Genomic DNA, 23,481 nt, shown 5'->3' on the forward strand with positions numbered 1-23,481 from the left:
ATAGCTTGACTCCAGTGGTGTGGAGAGCCTGGGACTCACGTCTGAGCATACCCAGCCCACTCGGGGTGAAAATTGCAAAAAACACAGTTGATGGACAGAATGTAGAACAATGTCATACATTCACCCCAGTACAAGGATCTGGGCCTAAATCCATCGTTTTTTTGCACTCCACACCACCCTGGGTTAGACACTGGCTGTATGCAAATCAGCTCTGACCCTGTGCCTCATGGGAACAGTCCAGTCCGAACTACCAAGCCATGTCTTTCCCAGAACGGAATCAAGCATCCAAGGACCGGTTTCTGGCTATCAGCCATCTTCAGCCTGGATAGCTTGACTCCAGTGGTGTGAAGAGCCTGGGACTCACGTCTGAGCATACCCAGCCCACTCGGGGTGAAAATTGCAAAAAACACAGTTGATGGACAGAATGTAGAACAATGTCATACATTCACCCCAGTCCAAGGATATGGGCCTAATTCCATCGTTTTTTGCACTCCACACCACCCTGGGTTAGACACTGGCTGTATGCAAATCAGCTCTGACCCTGTGCCTCATGGGAACAGTCCAGTCCGAACTACCAAGCCATGTCTTTCCCAGACCGGAATCAAGCATCCAAGGACCGGTTTCTGGCTATCAGCCATCTTCAGCCTGGATAGCTTGACTCCAGTGGTGTGGAGAGCCTGGGACTCACGTCTGAGCATACGCAGCCCACTCGGGGTGAAAATTGCAAAAAACACAGTTGATGGACAGAATGTAGAACAATGTCATACATTCACCCCAGTACAAGGATCTGGGCCTAAATCCATCGTTTTTTTGCACTCCACACCACCCTGGGTTAGACACTGGCTGTATGCAAATCAGCTCTGACCCTGTGCCTCATGGGAACAGTCCAGTCCGAACTACCAAGCCATGTCTTTCCCAGACCGGAATCAAGCATCCAAGGACCGGTTTCTGGCTATCAGCCATCTTCAGCCTGGATAGCTTGACTCCAGTGGTGTGGAGAGCCTAGGACTCACGTCTGAGCATACCCAGCCCACTCGGGGTGAAAATTGCAAAAAACACAGTTGATGGACAGAATGTAGAACAATGTCATACATTCATCCCAGTACAAGGATCTGGGCCTAAATCCATCGTTTTTTTGCACTCCACACCACCCTGGGTTAGACACTGGCTGTATGCAAATCAGCTCTGACCCTGTGCCTCATGGGAACAGTCCAGTCCGAACTACCAAGCCATGTCTTTCCTAGACCGGAATCAAGCATCCAAGGACCGGTTTCTGGCTATCAGCCATCTTCAGCCCGGATAGCTTGACTCCAGTGGTGTGGAGAGCCTGGGACTCACGTCTGAGCATACCCAGCCCACTCGGGGTGAAAATTGCAAAAAACACAGTTGATGGACAGAATGTAGAACAATGTCATACATTCACCCCAGTACAAGGATCTGGGCCTAAATCCATCGTTTTTTTGCACTCCACACCACCCTGGGTTAGACACTGGCTGTATGCAAATCAGCTCTGACCCTGTGCCTCATGGGAACAGTCCAGTCCGAACTACCAAGCCATGTCTTTCCCAGACCGGAATCAAGCATCCAAGGACCCGTTTCTGGCTATCAGCCATCTTCAGCCTGGATAGCTTGACTCCAGTGGTGTGGAGAGCCTGGGACTCACGTCTGAGCATACCCAGCCCACTCGGGGTGAAAATTGCAAAAAACACAGTTGATGGACAGAATGTAGAACAATGTCATACATTCACCCCAGTACAAGGATCTGGGCCTAAATCCATCGTTTTTTTGCACTCCACACCACCCTGGGTTAGACACTGGCTGTATGCAAATCAGCTCTGACCCTGTGCCTCATGGGAACAGTCCAGTCCCAACTACCAAGCCATGTCTTTCCCAGACCGGAATCAAGCATCCAAGGACCGGTTTCTGGCTATCAGCCATCTTCAGCCCGGATAGCTTGACTCCAGTGGTGTGGAGAGCCTGGGACGCACGTCTGAGCATACCCAGCCCACTTGGGGTGAAAATTGCAAAAAACACAGTTGATGGACAGAATGTAGAACAATGTCACACATTCACCCCAGTACAAGGATCTGGGCCTAATTCCATCGTTTTTTTGCACTCCACACCACCCTGGGTTAGACACTGGCTGTATGCAAATCAGCTCTGACCCTGTGCCTCATGGGAACAGTCCAGTCCGAACTACCAAGCCATGTCTTTCCCAGACCGGAATCAAGCATCCAAGGACCGGTTTCTGGCTATCAGCCATCTTCAGCCTGGATAGCTTGACTCCAGTGGTGTGGAGAGCCTGGGACTCACGTCTGAGCATACCCAGCCCACTCGGGGTGAAAATTGCAAAATACACAGTTGATGGACAGAATGTAGAACAATGTCATACATTCACCCCAGTACAAGGATCTGGGCCTAAATCCATCGTTTTTTTGCACTCCACACCACCCTGGGTTAGACACTGGCTGTATGCAAATCAGCTCTGAACCTGTGCCTCATGGGAACAGTCCAGTCCAAACTACCAAGCCATGTCTTTCCCAGACCGGAATCAAGCATCCAAGGACCGGTTTCTGGCTATCAGCCATCTTCAGCCTGGATAGCTTGACTCCAGTGGTGTGGAGAGCCTGGGACTCACGTCTGAGCATACCCAGCCCACTCGGGGTGAAAATTGCAAAAAATACAGTTGATGGACAGAATGTAGAACAATGTCATACATTCACCCCAGTACAAGGATCTGGGCCTAAATCCATCGTTTTTTTGCACTCCACACCACCCTGGGTTAGACACTGGCTGTATGCAAATCAGCTCTGACCCTGTGCCTCATGGGAACAGTCCAGTCCGAACTACCAAGCCATGTCTTTCCCAGACCGGAATCAAGCATCCAAGGACCGGTTTCTGGCTATCAGCCATCTTCAGCCTGGATAGCTTGACTCCAGTGGTGTGGAAAGCCTGGGACTCACGTCTGAGCATACGCAGCCCACTCGGGGTGAAAATTGCAAAAAACACAGTTGATGGACAGAATGTAGAACAATGTCATAAATTCACCCCAGTACAAGGATCTGGGCCTAAATCCATCGTTTTTTTGCACTCCACACCACCCTGGGTTAGACACTGGCTGTATGCAAATCAGCTCTGACCCTGTGCCTCATGGGAACAGTCCAGTCCGAACTACCAAGCCATTTCTTTCCCAGACCGGAATCAAGCATCCAAGGACCGGTTTCTGGCTATCAGCCATCTTCAGCCCGGATAGCTTGACTCCAGTGGTGTGGAGAGCCTGGGACTCACGTCTGAGCATACCCAGCCCACTCGGGGTGAAAATTGCAAAAAACACAGTTGATGGACAGAATGTAGAACAATGTCATACATTCACCCCAGTACACGGATCTGGGCCTAAATCCATCGTTTTTTTGCACTCCACACCACCCTGGGTTAGACACTGGCTGTATGCAAATCAGCTCTGACCCTGTGCCTCATGGGAACAGTCCAGTCCGAACTACCAAGCCATGTCTTTCCCAGACCGGAATCAAGCATCCAAGGACCGGTTTCTGGCTATCAGCCATCTTCATCCTGGATAGCTTGACTCCAGTGGTGTGGAGAGCCTGGGACTCACGTCTGAGCATACCCAGCCCACTCGGGGTGAAAATTGCAAAAAACACAGTTGATGGACAGAATGTAGAACAATGTCACACATTCACCCCAGTACAAGGATCTGGGCCTAAATCCATCGTTTTTTTGCACTCCACACCACCCTGGGTTAGACACTGGCTGTATGCAAATCAGCTCTGACCCTGTGCCTCATGGGAACAGTCCAGTCCGAACTACCAAGCCATGTCTTTCCCAGACCGGAATCAAGCATCCAAGGACCGGTTTCTGGCTATCAGCCATCTTCAGCCTGGATAGCTTGACTCCAGTGGTGTGGAGAGCCTGGGACTCACGTCTGAGCATACCCAGCCCACTCGGGGTGAAAATTGCAAAAAACACAGTTGATGGACAGAATGTAGAACAATGTCATACATTCACCCCAGTACAAGGATCTGGGCCTAAATCCATGGGTTTTTTGCACTCCACTCCACCCTGGGTTAGACACTGGCTGTATGCAAATCAGCTCTGACCCTGTGCCTCATGGGAACAGTCCAGTCCGAACTACCAAGCCATGTCTTTCCCAGACCGGAATCAAGCATCCAAGGACCGGTTTCTGGCTATCAGCCATCTTCATCCTGGATAGCTTGACTCCAGTGGTGTGGAGAGCCTGGGACTCACGTCTGAGCATACCCAGCCCACTCGGGGTGAAAATTGCAAAAAACACAGTTGATGGACAGAATGTAGAACAATGTCACACATTCACCCCAGTACAAGGATCTGGGCCTAAATCCATCGTTTTTTTGCACTCCACACCACCCTGGGTTAGACACTGGCTGTATGCAAATCAGCTCTGACCCTGTGCCTCATGGGAACAGTCCAGTCCGAACTACCAAGCCATGTCTTTCCCAGACCGGAATCAAGCATCCAAGGACCGGTTTCTGGCTATCAGCCATCTTCAGCCTGGATAGCTTGACTCCAGTGGTGTGGAGAGCCTGGGACTCACGTCTGAGCATACCCAGCCCACTCGGGGTGAAAATTGCAAAAAACACAGTTGATGGACAGAATGTAGAACAATGTCATACATTCACCCCAGTACAAGGATCTGGGCCTAAATCCATCGTTTTTTTGCACTCCACTCCACCCTGGGTTAGACACTGGCTGTATGCAAATCAGCTCTGACCCTGTGCCTCATGGGAACAGTCCAGTCCGAACTACCAAGCCAAGTCTTTCCCAGACCGGAATCAAGCATCCAAGGACCGGTTTCTGGCTATCAGCCATCTTCAGCCTGGATAGCTTGACTCCAGTGGTGTGGAGAGCCTGGGACTCACGTCTGAGCATACCCAGCCCACTCGGGGTGAAAATTGCAAAAAACACAGTTGATGGACAGAATGTAGAACAATGTCATACATTCACCCCAGTACAAGGATCTGGGCCTAAATCCATCGTTTTTTGCACTCCACACCACCCTGGGTTAGACACTGGCTGTATGCAAATCAGCTCTGACCCTGTGCCTCATGGGAACAATCCAGTCCGAACTACCAAGCCATGTCTTTACCAGACCGGAATCAAGCATCCAAGGACCGGTTTCTGGCTATCAGCCATCTTCAGCCCGGATAGCTTGACTCCAGTGGTGTGGAGAGCCTGGGACTCACGTCTGAGCATACCCAGCCCACTCGGGGTGAAAATTGCAAAAAACACAGTTGATGGACAGAATGTAGAACAATGTCATACATTCACCCCAGTACAAGGATCTGGGCCTAAATCCATCGTTTTTTTGCACTCCACACCACCCTGGGTTAGACACTGGCTGTATGCAAATCAGCTCTGACCCTGTGCCTCATGGGAACAGTCCAGTCCGAACTACCAAGCCATGTCTTTCCCAGACCGGAATCAAGCATCCAAGGACCGGTTTCTGGCTATCAGCCATCTTCATCCTGGATAGCTTGACTCCAGTGGTGTGGAGAGCCTGGGACTCACGTCTGATCATACCCAGCCCACTCGGGGTGAAAATTGCAAAAAACACAGTTGATGGACAGAATGTAGAACAATGTCACACATTCACCCCAGTACAAGGATCTGGGCCTAAATCCATCGTTTTTTTGCACTCCACACCACCCTGGGTTAGACACTGGATGTATGCAAATCAGCTCTGACCCTGTGCCTCATGGGAACAGTCCAGTCCGAACTACCAAGCCATGTCTTTCCCAGACCGGAATCAAGCATCCAAGGACCAGTTTCTGGCTATCAGCCATCTTCAGCCTGGATAGCTTGACTCCAGTGGTGTGGAGAGCCTGGGACTCACGTCTGAGCATACCCAGCCCACTCGGGGTGAAAATTGCAAAAAACACAGTTGATGGACAGAATGTAGAACAATGTCATACATTCACCCCAGTACAAGGATCTGGGCCTAAATCCATAGTTTTTTTGCACTCCACACCACCCTGGGTTAGACACTCGCTGTATGCAAATCAGCTCTGACCCTGTGCCTCATGGGAACAGTCCAGTCCGAACTACCAAGCCAAGTCTTTCCCAGACCGGAATCAAGCATCCAAGGACCGGTTTCTGGCTATCAGCCATCTTCAGCCTGGATAGCTTGACTCCAGTGGTGTGGAGAGCCTGGGACTCACGTCTGAGCATACCCAGCCCACTCGGGGTGAAAATTGCAAAAAACACAGTTGATGGACAGAATGTAGAACAATGTCATACATTCACCCCAGTACAAGGATCTGGGCCTAAATCCATCGTTTTTTTGCACTCCACACCACCCTGGGTTAGACACTGGCTGTATGCAAATCAGCTCTGACCCTGTGCCTCATGGGAACAGTCCAGTCCGAACTACCAAGCCATGTCTTTCCCAGACCGGAATCAAGCATCCAAGGACCGGTTTCTGGCTATCAGCCATCTTCAGCCTGGATAGCTTGACTCCAGTGGTGTGGAGAGCCTGGGACTCACGTCTGAGCATACCCAGCCCACTCGGGGTGAAAATTGCAAAAAACACAGTTGATGGACAGAATGTAGAACAATGTCATACATTCACCCCAGTACAAGGATCTGGGCCTAAATCCATAGTTTTTTTGCACTCCACACCACCCTGGGTTAGACACTGGCTGTATGCAAATCAGCTCTGACCCTGTGCCTCATGGGAACAGTCCAGTCCGAACTACCAAGCCAAGTCTTTCCCAGACCGGAATCAAGCATCCAAGGACCGGTTTCTGGCTATCAGCCATCTTCAGCCTGGATAGCTTGACTCCAGTGGTGTGGAGAGCCTGGGACTCACGTCTGAGCATACCCAGCCCACTCGGGGTGAAAATTGCAAAAAACACAGTTGATGGACAGAATGTAGAACAATGTCATACATTCACCCCAGTACAAGGATCTGGGCCTAAATCCATCGTTTTTTGCACTCCACACCACCCTGGGTTAGACACTGGCTGTATGCAAATCAGCTCTGACCCTGTGCCTCATGGGAACAATCCAGTCCGAACTACCAAGCCATGTCTTTACCAGACCGGAATCAAGCATCCAAGGACCGGTTTCTGGCTATCAGCCATCTTCAGCCCGGATAGCTTGACTCCAGTGGTGTGGAGAGCCTGGGACTCACGTCTGAGCATACCCAGCCCACTCGGGGTGAAAATTGCAAAAAACACAGTTGATGGACAGAATGTAGAACAATGTCATACATTCACCCCAGTACAAGGATCTGGGCCTAAATCCATCGTTTTTTTGCACTCCACACCACCCTGGGTTAGACACTGGCTGTATGCAAATCAGCTCTGACCCTGTGCCTCATGGGAACAGTCCAGTCCGAACTACCAAGCCATGTCTTTCCCAGACCGGAATCAAGCATCCAAGGACCGGTTTCTGGCTATCAGCCATCTTCATCCTGGATAGCTTGACTCCAGTGGTGTGGAGAGCCTGGGACTCACGTCTGAGCATACCCAGCCCACTCGGGGTGAAAATTGCAAAAAACACAGTTGATGGACAGAATGTAGAACAATGTCACACATTCACCCCAGTACAAGGATCTGGGCCTAAATCCATCGTTTTTTTGCACTCCACACCACCCTGGGTTAGACACTGGCTGTATGCAAATCAGCTCTGACCCTGTGCCTCATGGGAACAGTCCAGTCCGAACTACCAAGCCATGTCTTTCCCAGACCGGAATCAAGCATCCAAGGACCGGTTTCTGGCTATCAGCCATCTTCAGCCTGGATAGCTTGACTCCAGTGGTGTGGAGAGCCTGGGACTCACGTCTGAGCATACCCAGCCCACTCGGGGTGAAAATTGCAAAAAACACAGTTGATGGACAGAATGTAGAACAATGTCATACATTCACCCCAGTACAAGGATCTGGGCCTAAATCCATAGTTTTTTTGCACTCCACACCACCCTGGGTTAGACACTGGCTGTATGCAAATCAGCTCTGACCCTGTGCCTCATGGGAACAGTCCAGTCCGAACTACCAAGCCAAGTCTTTCCCAGACCGGAATCAAGCATCCAAGGACCGGTTTCTGGCTATCAGCCATCTTCAGCCTGGATAGCTTGACTCCAGTGGTGTGGAGAGCCTGGGACTCACGTCTGAGCATACCCAGCCCACTCGGGGTGAAAATTGCAAAAAACACAGTTGATGGACAGAATGTAGAACAATGTCATACATTCACCCCAGTACAAGGATCTGGGCCTAAATCCATGGGTTTTTTGCACTCCACTCCACCCTGGGTTAGACACTGGCTGTATGCAAATCAGCTCTGACCCTGTGCCTCATGGGAACAGTCCAGTCCGAACTACCAAGCCATGTCTTTCCCAGACCGGAATCAAGCATCCAAGGACCGGTTTCTGGCTATCAGCCATCTTCATCCTGGATAGCTTGACTCCAGTGGTGTGGAGAGCCTGGGACTCACGTCTGAGCATACCCAGCCCACTCGGGGTGAAAATTGCAAAAAACACAGTTGATGGACAGAATGTAGAACAATGTCACACATTCACCCCAGTACAAGGATCTGGGCCTAAATCCATCGTTTTTTTGCACTCCACACCACCCTGGGTTAGACACTGGCTGTATGCAAATCAGCTCTGACCCTGTGCCTCATGGGAACAGTCCAGTCCGAACTACCAAGCCATGTCTTTCCCAGACCGGAATCAAGCATCCAAGGACCGGTTTCTGGCTATCAGCCATCTTCAGCCTGGATAGCTTGACTCCAGTGGTGTGGAGAGCCTGGGACTCACGTCTGAGCATACCCAGCCCACTCGGGGTGAAAATTGCAAAAAACACAGTTGATGGACAGAATGTAGAACAATGTCATACATTCACCCCAGTACAAGGATCTGGGCCTAAATCCATCGTTTTTTTGCACTCCACTCCACCCTGGGTTAGACACTGGCTGTATGCAAATCAGCTCTGACCCTGTGCCTCATGGGAACAGTCCAGTCCGAACTACCAAGCCAAGTCTTTCCCAGACCGGAATCAAGCATCCAAGGACCGGTTTCTGGCTATCAGCCATCTTCAGCCTGGATAGCTTGACTCCAGTGGTGTGGAGAGCCTGGGACTCACGTCTGAGCATACCCAGCCCACTCGGGGTGAAAATTGCAAAAAACACAGTTGATGGACAGAATGTAGAACAATGTCATACATTCACCCCAGTACAAGGATCTGGGCCTAAATCCATCGTTTTTTGCACTCCACACCACCCTGGGTTAGACACTGGCTGTATGCAAATCAGCTCTGACCCTGTGCCTCATGGGAACAATCCAGTCCGAACTACCAAGCCATGTCTTTACCAGACCGGAATCAAGCATCCAAGGACCGGTTTCTGGCTATCAGCCATCTTCAGCCCGGATAGCTTGACTCCAGTGGTGTGGAGAGCCTGGGACTCACGTCTGAGCATACCCAGCCCACTCGGGGTGAAAATTGCAAAAAACACAGTTGATGGACAGAATGTAGAACAATGTCATACATTCACCCCAGTACAAGGATCTGGGCCTAAATCCATCGTTTTTTTGCACTCCACACCACCCTGGGTTAGACACTGGCTGTATGCAAATCAGCTCTGACCCTGTGCCTCATGGGAACAGTCCAGTCCGAACTACCAAGCCATGTCTTTCCCAGACCGGAATCAAGCATCCAAGGACCGGTTTCTGGCTATCAGCCATCTTCATCCTGGATAGCTTGACTCCAGTGGTGTGGAGAGCCTGGGACTCACGTCTGATCATACCCAGCCCACTCGGGGTGAAAATTGCAAAAAACACAGTTGATGGACAGAATGTAGAACAATGTCACACATTCACCCCAGTACAAGGATCTGGGCCTAAATCCATCGTTTTTTTGCACTCCACACCACCCTGGGTTAGACACTGGATGTATGCAAATCAGCTCTGACCCTGTGCCTCATGGGAACAGTCCAGTCCGAACTACCAAGCCATGTCTTTCCCAGACCGGAATCAAGCATCCAAGGACCAGTTTCTGGCTATCAGCCATCTTCAGCCTGGATAGCTTGACTCCAGTGGTGTGGAGAGCCTGGGACTCACGTCTGAGCATACCCAGCCCACTCGGGGTGAAAATTGCAAAAAACACAGTTGATGGACAGAATGTAGAACAATGTCATACATTCACCCCAGTACAAGGATCTGGGCCTAAATCCATAGTTTTTTTGCACTCCACACCACCCTGGGTTAGACACTCGCTGTATGCAAATCAGCTCTGACCCTGTGCCTCATGGGAACAGTCCAGTCCGAACTACCAAGCCAAGTCTTTCCCAGACCGGAATCAAGCATCCAAGGACCGGTTTCTGGCTATCAGCCATCTTCAGCCTGGATAGCTTGACTCCAGTGGTGTGGAGAGCCTGGGACTCACGTCTGAGCATACCCAGCCCACTCGGGGTGAAAATTGCAAAAAACACAGTTGATGGACAGAATGTAGAACAATGTCATACATTCACCCCAGTACAAGGATCTGGGCCTAAATCCATCGTTTTTTTGCACTCCACACCACCCTGGGTTAGACACTGGCTGTATGCAAATCAGCTCTGACCCTGTGCCTCATGGGAACAGTCCAGTCCGAACTACCAAGCCATGTCTTTCCCAGACCGGAATCAAGCATCCAAGGACCGGTTTCTGGCTATCAGCCATCTTCAGCCTGGATAGCTTGACTCCAGTGGTGTGGAGAGCCTGGGACTCACGTCTGAGCATACCCAGCCCACTCGGGGTGAAAATTGCAAAAAACACAGTTGATGGACAGAATGTAGAACAATGTCATACATTCACCCCAGTACAAGGATCTGGGCCTAAATCCATAGTTTTTTTGCACTCCACACCACCCTGGGTTAGACACTGGCTGTATGCAAATCAGCTCTGACCCTGTGCCTCATGGGAACAGTCCAGTCCGAACTACCAAGCCAAGTCTTTCCCAGACCGGAATCAAGCATCCAAGGACCGGTTTCTGGCTATCAGCCATCTTCAGCCTGGATAGCTTGACTCCAGTGGTGTGGAGAGCCTGGGACTCACGTCTGAGCATACCCAGCCCACTCGGGGTGAAAATTGCAAAAAACACAGTTGATGGACAGAATGTAGAACAATGTCATACATTCACCCCAGTACAAGGATCTGGGCCTAAATCCATCGTTTTTTGCACTCCACACCACCCTGGGTTAGACACTGGCTGTATGCAAATCAGCTCTGACCCTGTGCCTCATGGGAACAATCCAGTCCGAACTACCAAGCCATGTCTTTACCAGACCGGAATCAAGCATCCAAGGACCGGTTTCTGGCTATCAGCCATCTTCAGCCCGGATAGCTTGACTCCAGTGGTGTGGAGAGCCTGGGACTCACGTCTGAGCATACCCAGCCCACTCGGGGTGAAAATTGCAAAAAACACAGTTGATGGACAGAATGTAGAACAATGTCATACATTCACCCCAGTACAAGGATCTGGGCCTAAATCCATCGTTTTTTTGCACTCCACACCACCCTGGGTTAGACACTGGCTGTATGCAAATCAGCTCTGACCCTGTGCCTCATGGGAACAGTCCAGTCCGAACTACCAAGCCATGTCTTTCCCAGACCGGAATCAAGCATCCAAGGACCGGTTTCTGGCTATCAGCCATCTTCATCCTGGATAGCTTGACTCCAGTGGTGTGGAGAGCCTGGGACTCACGTCTGAGCATACCCAGCCCACTCGGGGTGAAAATTGCAAAAAACACAGTTGATGGACAGAATGTAGAACAATGTCACACATTCACCCCAGTACAAGGATCTGGGCCTAAATCCATCGTTTTTTTGCACTCCACACCACCCTGGGTTAGACACTGGCTGTATGCAAATCAGCTCTGACCCTGTGCCTCATGGGAACAGTCCAGTCCGAACTACCAAGCCATGTCTTTCCCAGACCGGAATCAAGCATCCAAGGACCGGTTTCTGGCTATCAGCCATCTTCAGCCTGGATAGCTTGACTCCAGTGGTGTGGAGAGCCTGGGACTCACGTCTGAGCATACCCAGCCCACTCGGGGTGAAAATTGCAAAAAACACAGTTGATGGACAGAATGTAGAACAATGTCATACATTCACCCCAGTACAAGGATCTGGGCCTAAATCCATAGTTTTTTTGCACTCCACACCACCCTGGGTTAGACACTGGCTGTATGCAAATCAGCTCTGACCCTGTGCCTCATGGGAACAGTCCAGTCCGAACTACCAAGCCAAGTCTTTCCCAGACCGGAATCAAGCATCCAAGGACCGGTTTCTGGCTATCAGCCATCTTCAGCCTGGATAGCTTGACTCCAGTGGTGTGGAGAGCCTGGGACTCACGTCTGAGCATACCCAGCCCACTCGGGGTGAAAATTGCAAAAAACACAGTTGATGGACAGAATGTAGAACAATGTCATACATTCACCCCAGTACAAGGATCTGGGCCTAAATCCATCGTTTTTTTGCACTCCACACCACCCTGGGTTAGACACTGGCTGTATGCAAATCAGCTCTGACCCTGTGCCTCATGGGAACAGTCCAGTCCGAACTACCAAGCCATGTCTTTCCCAGACCGGAATCAAGCATCCAAGGACCGGTTTCTGGCTATCAGCCATCTTCAGCCTGGATAGCTTGACTCCAGTGGTGTGGAGAGCCTGGGACTCACGTCTGAGCATACCCAGCCCACTCGGGGTGAAAATTGCAAAAAACACAGTTGATGGACAGAATGTAGAACAATGTCATACATTCACCCCAGTACAAGGATCTGGGCCTAATTCCATCGTTTTTTTGCACTCCACACCACCCTGGGTTAGACACTGGCTGTATGCAAATCAGCTCCGACCCTGTGCCTCATGGGAACAGTCCAGTCCGAACTACCAAGCCTTGTCTTTCCCGGACCGGAATCAAGCATCCAAGGACCGGTTTCTGACTATCAGCCATCTTCAGCCTGGATAGCTTGACTCCAGTGGTGTGGAGAGCCTGGGACTCACGTCTGAGCATACCCAGCCCACTCGGGGTGAAAATTGCAAAAAACACAGTTGATGGACAGAATGTAGAACAATGTCATACATTCACCCCAGTACAAGGATCTGGGCCTAAATCCATCGTTTTTTTGCACTCCACACCACCCTGGGTTAGACACTGGCTGTATGCAAATCAGCTCTGACCCTGTGCCTCATGGGAACAATCCAGTCCGAACTACCAAGCCATGTCTTTACCAGACCGGAATCAAGCATCCAAGGACCGGTTTCTGGCTATCAGCCATCTTCAGCCCGGATATCTTGACTCCAGTGGTGTGGAGAGCATGGGACTCACGTCTGAGCATACCCAGCCCACTCGGGGTGAAAATGGCAAAAAACACAGTTGATGGACAGAATGTAGAACAATGTCATACATTCACCCCAGTACAAGGATCTGGGCCTAAATCCATCGTTTTTTTGCACTCCACACCACCCTGGGTTAGACACTGGCTGTATGCAAATCAGCTCTGACCCTGTGCCTCATGGGAACAGTCCAGTCCGAACTACCAAGCCATGTCTTTCCCAGACCGGAATCAAGCATCCAAGGACTGGTTTCTGGCTATCAGCCATCTTCATCCTGGATAGCTTGACTCCAGTGGTGTGGAGAGCCTGGGACTCACGTCTGAGCATACCCAGCCCACTCGGGGTGAAAATTGCAAAAAACACAGTTGATGGGAAGAATGTAGAACAATGTCACACATTCACCCCAGTACAAGGATCTGGGCCTAAATCCATCGTTTTTTTGCACTCCACACCACCCTGGGTTAGACACTGGCTGTATGCAAATCAGCTCTGACCCTGTGCCTCATGGGAACAGTCCAGTCCGAACTACCAAGCCATGTCTTTCCCAGACCGGAATCAAGCATCCAAGGACCGGTTTCTGGCTATCAGCCATCTTCAGCCTGGATAGCTTGACTCCAGTGGTGTGGAGAGCCTGGGACTCACGTCTGAGCATACCCAGCCCACTCGGGGTGAAAATTGCAAAAAACACAGTTGATGGACAGAATGTAGAACAATGTCATACATTCACCCCAGTACAAGGATCTGGGCCTAAATCCATCGTTTTTTTGCACTCCACACCACCCTGGGTTAGACACTGGCTGTATGCAAATCAGCTCTGACCCTGTGCCTCATGGGAACAGTCCAGTCCGAACTACCAAGCCAAGTCTTTCCCAGACCGGAATCAAGCATCCAAGGACCGGTTTCTGGCTATCAGCCATCTTCAGCCTGGATAGCTTGACTCCAGTGGTGTGGAGAGCCTGGGACTCACGTCTGAGCATACCCAGCCCACTCGGGGTGAAAATTGCAAAAAACATAGTTGATGGACAGAATGTAGAACAATGTCATACATTCACCCCAGTACAAGGATCTGGGCCTAAATCCATCGTTTTTTTGCACTCCACACCACCCTGGGTTAGACACTGGCTGTATGCAAATCAGCTCTGACCCTGTGCCTCATGGGAACAGTCCAGTCCGAACTACCAAGCCTTGTCTTTCCCAGACCGGAATCAAGCATCCAAGGACCGGTTTCTGGCTATCAGCCATCTTCAGCCTGGATAGCTTGACTCCAGTGGTGTGGAGAGCCTGGGACTCACGTCTGAGCATACCCAGCCCACTCGGGGTGAAAATTGCAAAAAACACAGTTGATGGACAGAATGTAGAACAATGTCATACATTCACCCCAGTACAAGGATCTGGGCCTAAATCCATCGTTTTTTTGCACTCCACACCACCCTGGGTTAGACACTGGCTGTATGCAAATCAGCTCTGACCCTGTGCCTCATGGGAACAGTCCAGTCCGAACTACCAAGCCATGTCTTTCCCAGACCGGAATCAAGCATCCAAGGACCGGTTTCTGGCTATCAGCCATCTTCAGCCCGGATAGCTTGACTCCAGTGGTGTGGAGAGCCTGGGACTCACGTCTGAGCATACCCAGCCCACTCGGGGTGAAAATTGCAAAAAACACAGTTGATGGACAGAATGTAGAACAATGTCATACATTCACCCCAGTACAAGGATCTGGGCCTAAATCCATCGTTTTTTTGCACTCCACACCACCCTGGGTTAGACACTGGCTGTATGCAAATCAGCTCTGACCCTGTGCCTCATGGGAACAGTCCAGTCCGAACTACCAAGCCATGTCTTTCCCAGACCGGAATCAAGCATCCAAGGACCGGTTTCTGGCTATCAGCCATCTTCATCCTGGATAGCTTGACTCCAGTGGTGTGGAGAGCCTGGGACTCACGTCTGAGCATACCCAGCCCACTCGGGGTGAAAATTGCAAAAAACACAGTTGATGGACAGAATGTAGAACAATGTCACACATTCACCCCAGTACAAGGATCTGGGCCTAAATCCATCGTTTTTTTGCACTCCACACCACCCTGGGTTAGACACTGGCTGTATGCAAATCAGCTCTGACCCTGTGCCTCATGGGAACAGTCCAGTCCGAACTACCAAGCCATGTCTTTCCCAGACCGGAATCAAGCATCCAAGGACCGGTTTCTGGCTATCAGCCATCTTCAGCCTGGATAGCTTGACTCCAGTGGTGTGGAGAGCCTGGGACTCACGTCTGAGCATACCCAGCCCACTCGGGGTGAAAATTGCAAAAAACACAGTTGATGGACAGAATGTAGAACAATGTCATACATTCACCCCAGTACAAGGATCTGGGCCTAAATCCATCGTTTTTTTGCACTCCACACCACCCTGGGTTAGACACTGGCTGTATGCAAATCAGCTCTGACCCTGTGCCTCATGGGAACAGTCCAGTCCGAACTACCAAGCCAAGTCTTTCCCAGACCGGAATCAAGCATCCAAGGACCGGTTTCTGGCTATCAGCCATGATAGCTTGACTCCAGTGGTGTGGAGAGCCTGGGACTCACGTCTGAGCATACCCAGCCCACTCGGGGTGAAAATTGCAAAAAACACAGTTGATGGACAGAATGTACACAGTTGATGGACAGAATGTAGAACAATGTCATACATTCACCCCAGTACAAGGATCTGGGCCTAAATCCATCGTTTTTTTGCACTCCACACCACCCTGGGTTAGACACTGGCTGTATGCAAATCAGCTCTGACCCTGTGCCTCATGGGAACAGTCCAGTCCGAACTACCAAGCCATGTCTTTCCCAGACCGGAATCAAGCATCCAAGGACCGGTTTCTGGCTATCAGCCATCTTCAGCCTGGATAGCTTGACTCCAGTGGTGTGGAGAGCCTGGGACTCACGTCTGAGCATACCCAGCCCACTCGGGGTGAAAATTGCAAAAAACACAGTTGATGAACAGAATGTAGAACAATGTCATACATTCACCCCAGTACAAGGATCTGGGCCTAATTCCATCGTTTTTTTGCACTCCACACCACCCTGGGTTAGACACTGGCTGTATGCAAATCAGCTCTGACCCTGTGCCTCATGGGAACAGTCCAGTCCGAACTACCAAGCCTTGTCTTTCCCAGACCGGAATCAAGCATCCAAGGACCGGTTTCTGACTATCAGCCATCTTCAGCCTGGATAGCTTGACTCCAGTGGTGTGGAGAGCCTGGGACTCACGTCTGAGCATACCCAGCCCACTCGGGGTGAAAATTGCAAAAAAACACAGTTGATGGACAGAATGTAGAACAATGTCATACATTCACCCCAGTACAAGGATCTGGGCCTAAATCCATCGTTTTTTTGCACTCCACACCACCCTGGGTTAGACACTGGCTGTATGCAAATCAGCTCTGACCCTGTGCCTCATGGGAACAGTCCAGTCCGAACTACCAACCCATGTCTTTCCCAGACCGGAATCAAGCATCCAAGGACCGGTTTCTGGCTATCAGCCATCTTCAGCCTGGATAGCTTGACTCCAGTGGTGTGGAGAGCCTGGGACTCACGTCTGAGCATACCCAGCCCACTCGGGGTGAAAATTGCAAAAAACACAGTTGATGGACAGAATGTAGAACAATGTCATACATTCACCCCAGTACAAGGATCTGGGCCTAAATCCATCGTTTTTTTGCACTCCACACCACCCTGGGTTAGACACTGGCTGTATGCAAATCAGCTCTGACCCTGTGCCTCATGGGAACAGTCCAGTCCGAACTACCAAGCCATGTCTTTCCCAGACCGGAATCAAGCATCCAAGGACCGGTTTCTGGCTATCAGCCATCTTCAGCCTGGATAGCTTGACTCCAGTGGTGTGGAGAGCCTGGGACTCACGTCTGAGCATACCCAGCCCACTCGGGGTGAAAATTGCAAAAAACACAGTTGATGGACAGAATGTAGAACAATGTCATACATTCACCCCAGTACAAGGATCTGGGCCTAATTCCATCGTTTTTTTGCACTCCACACCACCCTGGGTTAGACACTGGCTGTATGCAAATCAGCTCTGACCCTGTGCCTCATGGGAACAGTCCAGTCCGAACTACCAAGCCATGTCTTTCCCAGACCGGAATCAAGCATCCAAGGACCGGTTTCTGGCTATCAGCCATCTTCAGCCTGGATAGCTTGACTCCAGTGGTGTGGAGAGCCTGGGACTCACGTCTGAGCATACCCAGCCCACTCGGGGTGAAAATTGCAAAAAACACAGTTGATGGACAGAATGTAGAACAATGTCATACATTCACCCCAGTACAAGGATCTGGGCCTAAATCCATCGTTTTTTTGCACTCCACACCACCCTGGGTTAGACACTGGCTGTATGCAAATCAGCTCTGACCCTGTGCCTCATGGGAACAGTCCAGTCCGAACTACCAAGCCAAGTCTTTCCCAGACCGGAATCAAGCATCCAAGGACTGGTTTCTGGCTATCAGCCATGATAGCTTGACTCCAGTGGTGTGGAGAGCCTGGGACTCACGTCTGAGCATACCCAGCCCACTCGGGGTGAAAATTGCAAAAAACACAGTTGATGGACAGAATGTAGAACAATGTCATACATTCACCCCAGTACAAGGATCTGGGCCTAAATCCATCGTTTTTTTGCACTCCACACCACCCTGGGTTAGACACTGGCTGTATGCAAATCAGCTCTGACCCTGTGCCTCATGGAAACAGTCCAGTCCGAACTACCAAGCCATGTCTTTCCCAGACCAGAATCAAGCATCCAAGGACCGGTTTCTGGCTATCAGCCATCTTCAGCCTGGATAGCTTGACTCCAGTGGTGTGGAGAGCCTGGGACTCACGTCTGAGCATACCCAGCCCACTCGGGGTGAAAATTGCAAAAAACACAGTTGATGGACAGAATGTAGAACAATGTCATACATTCACCCCAGTACAAGGATCTGGGCCTAATTACATCGTTTTTTTGCACTCCACACCACCCTGGGTTAGACACTGGCTGTATGCAAATCAGCTCTGACCCTGTGCCTCATGGGAACAGTCCAGTCCGAACTACCAAGCCTTGTCTTTCCCAGACCGGAATCAAGCATCCAAGGACCGGTTTCTGACTATCAGCCATCTTCAGCCTGGATAGCTTGACTCCAGTGGTGTGGAGAGCCTGGGACTCACGTCTGAGCATACCCAGCCCACTCGGGGTGAAAATTGCAAAAAACACAGTTGATGGACAGAATGTAGAACAATGTCATACATTCACCCCAGTACAAGGATCTGGGCCTAAATCCATCGTTTTTTTGCACTCCACACCACCCTGGGTTAGACACTGGCTGTATGCAAATCAGCTCTGACCCTGTGCCTCATGGGAACAGTCCAGTCCGAACTACCAACCCATGTCTTTCCCAGACCGGAATCAAGCATCCAAGGACCGGTTTCTGGCTATCAGCCATCTTCAGCCTGGATAGCTTGACTCCAGTGGTGTGGATGGCCTGGGACTCACGTCTGAGCATACCCAGCCCATTCGGGGTGAAAATTGCAAAAAACACAGTTGATGGACAGAATGTAGAACAATGTCATACATTCACCCCAGTACAAGGATCTGGGCCTAAATCCATCGTTTTTTTGCACTCCACACCACCCTGGGTTAGACACTGGCTGTATGCAAATCAGCTCTGACCCTGTGCCTCATGGGAACAGTCCAGTCCGAACTACCAAGCCATGTCTTTCCCAGACCGGAATCAAGCATCCAAGGACCGGTTTCTGGCTATCAGCCATCTTCAGCCTGGATAGCTTGACTCCAGTGGTGTGGAGAGCCTGGGACTCACGTCTGAGCATACCCAGCCCACTCGGGGTGAAAATTGCAAAAAACACAGTTGATGGACAGAATGTAGAACAATGTCATACATTCACCCCAGTACAAGGATCTGGGCCTAAATCCATCGTTTTTTTGCACTCCACACCACCCTGGGTTAGACACTGGCTGTATGCAAATCAGCTCTGACCCTGTGCCTCATGGGAACAGTCCAGTCCGAACTACCAACCCATGTCTTTCCCAGACCGGAATCAAGCATCCAAGGACCGGTTTCTGGCTATCAGCCATCTTCAGCCTGGATAGCTTGACTCCAGTGGTGTGGAGAGCCTGGGACTCACGTCTGAGCATACCCAGCCCACTCGGGGTGAAAATTGCAAAAAACACAGTTGATGGACAGAATGTAGAACAATGTCATACATTCACCCCAGTACAAGGATCTGGGCCTAAATCCATCGTTTTTTTGCACTCCACACCACCCTGGGTTAGACACTGGCTGTATGCAAATCAGCTCTGACCCTGTGCCTCATGGGAACAGTCCAGTCCGAACTACCAACCCATGTCTTTCCCAGACCGGAATCAAGCATCCAAGGACCGGTTTCTGGCTATCAGCCATCTTCAGCCTGGATAGCTTGACTCCAGTGGTGTGGAGAGCCTGGGACTCACGTCTGAGCATACCCAGCCCACTCGGGGTGAAAATTGCAAAAAACACAGTTGATGAACAGAATGTAGAACAATGTCATACATTCACCCCAGTACAAGGATCTGGGCCTAATTCCATCGTTTTTTTGCACTCCACACCACCCTGGGTTAGACACTGGCTGTATGCAAATCAGCTCTGACCCTGTGCCTCATGGGAACAGTCCAGTCCGAACTACCAAGCCTTGTCTTTCCCAGACCGGAATCAAGCATCCAAGGACCGGTTTCTGACTATCAGCCATCTTCAGCCTGGATAGCTTGACTCCAGTGGTGTGGAGAGCCTGGGACTCACGTCTGAGCATACCCAGCCCACTCGGGGTGAAAATTGCAAAAAAACACAGTTGATGGACAGAATGTAGAACAATGTCATACATTCACCCCAGTACAAGGATCTGGGCCTAAATCCATCGTTTTTTTGCACTCCACACCACCCTGGGTTAGACACTGGCTGTATGCAAATCAGCTCTGACCCTGTGCCTCATGGGAACAGTCCAGTCCGAACTACCAACCCATGTCTTTCCCAGACCGGAATCAAGCATCCAAGGACCGGTTTCTGGCTATCAGCCATCTTCAGCCTGGATAGCTTGACTCCAGTGGTGTGGAGAGCCTGGGACTCACGTCTGAGCATACCCAGCCCACTCGGGGTGAAAATTGCAAAAAACACAGTTGATGGACAGAATGTAGAACAATGTCATACATTCACCCCAGTACAAGGATCTGGGCCTAAATCCATCGTTTTTTTGCACTCCACACCACCCTGGGTTAGACACTGGCTGTATGCAAATCAGCTCTGACCCTGTGCCTCATGGGAACAGTCCAGTCCGAACTACCAAGCCATGTCTTTCCCAGACCGGAATCAAGCATCCAAGGACCGGTTTCTGGCTATCAGCCATCTTCAGCCTGGATAGCTTGACTCCAGTGGTGTGGAGAGCCTGGGACTCACGTCTGAGCATACCCAGCCCACTCGGGGTGAAAATTGCAAAAAACACAGTTGATGGACAGAATGTAGAACAATGTCATACATTCACCCCAGTACAAGGATCTGGGCCTAATTCCATCGTTTTTTTGCACTCCACACCACCCTGGGTTAGACACTGGCTGTATGCAAATCAGCTCTGACCCTGTGCCTCATGGGAACAGTCCAGTCCGAACTACCAAGCCATGTCTTTCCCAGACCGGAATCAAGCATCCAAGGACCGGTTTCTGGCTATCAGCCATCTTCAGCCTGGATAGCTTGACTCCAGTGGTGTGGAGAGCCTGGGACTCACGTCTGAGCATACCCAGCCCACTCGGGGTGAAAATTGCAAAAAACACAGTTGATGGACAGAATGTAGAACAATGTCATACATTCACCCCAGTACAAGGATCTGGGCCTAAATCCATCGTTTTTTTGCACTCCACACCACCCTGGGTTAGACACTGGCTGTATGCAAATCAGCTCTGACCCTGTGCCTCATGGGAACAGTCCAGTCCGAACTACCAAGCCAAGTCTTTCCCAGACCGGAATCAAGCATCCAAGGACTGGTTTCTGGCTATCAGCCATGATAGCTTGACTCCAGTGGTGTGGAGAGCCTGGGACTCACGTCTGAGCATACCCAGCCCACTCGGGGTGAAAATTGCAAAAAACACAGTTGATGGACAGAATGTAGAACAATGTCATACATTCACCCCAGTACAAGGATCTGGGCCTAAATCCATCGTTTTTTTGCACTCCACACCACCCTGGGTTAGACACTGGCTGTATGCAAATCAGCTCTGACCCTGTGCCTCATGGAAACAGTCCAGTCCGAACTACCAAGCCATGTCTTTCCCAGACCGGAATCAAGCATCCAAGGACCGGTTTCTGGCTATCAGCCATCTTCAGCCTGGATAGCTTGACTCCAGTGGTGTGGAGAGCCTGGGACTCACGTCTGAGCATACCCAGCCCACTCGGGGTGAAAATTGCAAAAAACACAGTTGATGGACAGAATGTAGAACAATGTCATACATTCACCCCAGTACAAGGATCTGGGCCTAATTACATCGTTTTTTTGCACTCCACACCACCCTGGGTTAGACACTGGCTGTATGCAAATCAGCTCTGACCCTGTGCCTCATGGGAACAGTCCAGTCCGAACTACCAAGCCATGTCTTTCCCAGACCGGAATCAAGCATCCAAGGACCGGTTTCTGGCTATCAGCCATCTTCAGCCTGGATAGCTTGACTCCAGTGGTGTGGAGAGCCTGGGACTCACGTCTGAGCATACCCAGCCCACTCGGGGTGAAAATTGCAAAAAACACAGTTGATGGACAGAATGTAGAACAATGTCATACATTCACCCCAGTACAAGGATCTGGGCCTAATTCCATCGTTTTTTTGCACTCCACACCACCCTGGGTTAGACACTGGCTGTATGCAAATCAGCTCTGACCCTGTGCCTCATGGGAACAGTCCAGTCCGAACTACCAAGCCATGTCTTTCCCAGACCGGAATCAAGCATCCAAGGACCGGTTTCTGGCTATCAGCCATCTTCAGCCTGGATAGCTTGACTCCAGTGGTGTGGAGAGCCTGGGACTCACGTCTGAGCATACCCAGCCCACTCGGGGTGAAAATTGCAAAAAACACAGTTGATGGACAGAATGTAGAACAATGTCATACATTCACCCCAGTACAAGGATCTGGGCCTAAATCCATCGATTTTTTTGCACTCCACACCACCCTGGGTTAGACACTGGCTGTATGCAAATCAGCTCTGACCCTGTGCCTCATGGGAACAGTCCAGTCCGAACTACCAAGCCAAGTCTTTCCCAGACCGGAATCAAGCATCCAAGGACCGGTTTCTGGCTATCAGCCATCTTCAGCCTGGATAGCTTGACTCCAGTGGTGTGGAGAGCCTGGGACTCACGTCTGAGCATACCCAGCCCACTCGGGGTGAAAATTGCAAAAAACACAGTTGATGGACAGAATGTAGAACAATGTCATACATTCACCCCAGTACAAGGATCTGGGCCTAAATCCATCGTTTTTTTGCACTCCACACCACCCTGGGTTAGACACTGGCTGTATGCAAATCAGCTCTGACCCTGTGCCTCATGGGAACAGTCCAGTCCGAACTACCAAGCCATGTCTTTCCCAGACCGGAATCAAGCATCCAAGGACCGGTTTCTGGCTATCAGCCATCTTCAGCCTGGATAGCTTGACTCCAGTGGTGTGGAGAGCCTGGGTCTCACGTCTGAGCATACCCAGCCCACTCGGGGTGAAAATTGCAAAAAACACAGTTGATGGACAGAATGTAGAAAAATGTCATACATTCACCCCAGTACAAGGATCTGGGCCTAATTTCATCGTTTTTTTGCACTCCACACCACCCTGGGTTAGACACTGGCTGTATGCAAATCAGCTCTGACCCTGTGCCTCATGGGAACAGTCCAGTCCGAACTACCAAGCCTTGTCTTTCCCAGACCGGAATCAAGCATCCAAGGACCGGTTTCTGGCTATCAGCCATCTTCAGCCTGGATAGCTTGACTCCAGTGGTGTGGAGAGCCTGGGACTCACGTCTGAGCATACCCAGCCCACTCGGGGTGAAAATTGCAAAAAACACAGTTGA

Source organism: Lissotriton helveticus, chromosome 8, assembly GCF_964261635.1.
Source record: "Lissotriton helveticus chromosome 8, aLisHel1.1, whole genome shotgun sequence".
Lineage (NCBI taxonomy): Eukaryota > Metazoa > Chordata > Amphibia > Caudata > Salamandridae > Lissotriton > Lissotriton helveticus.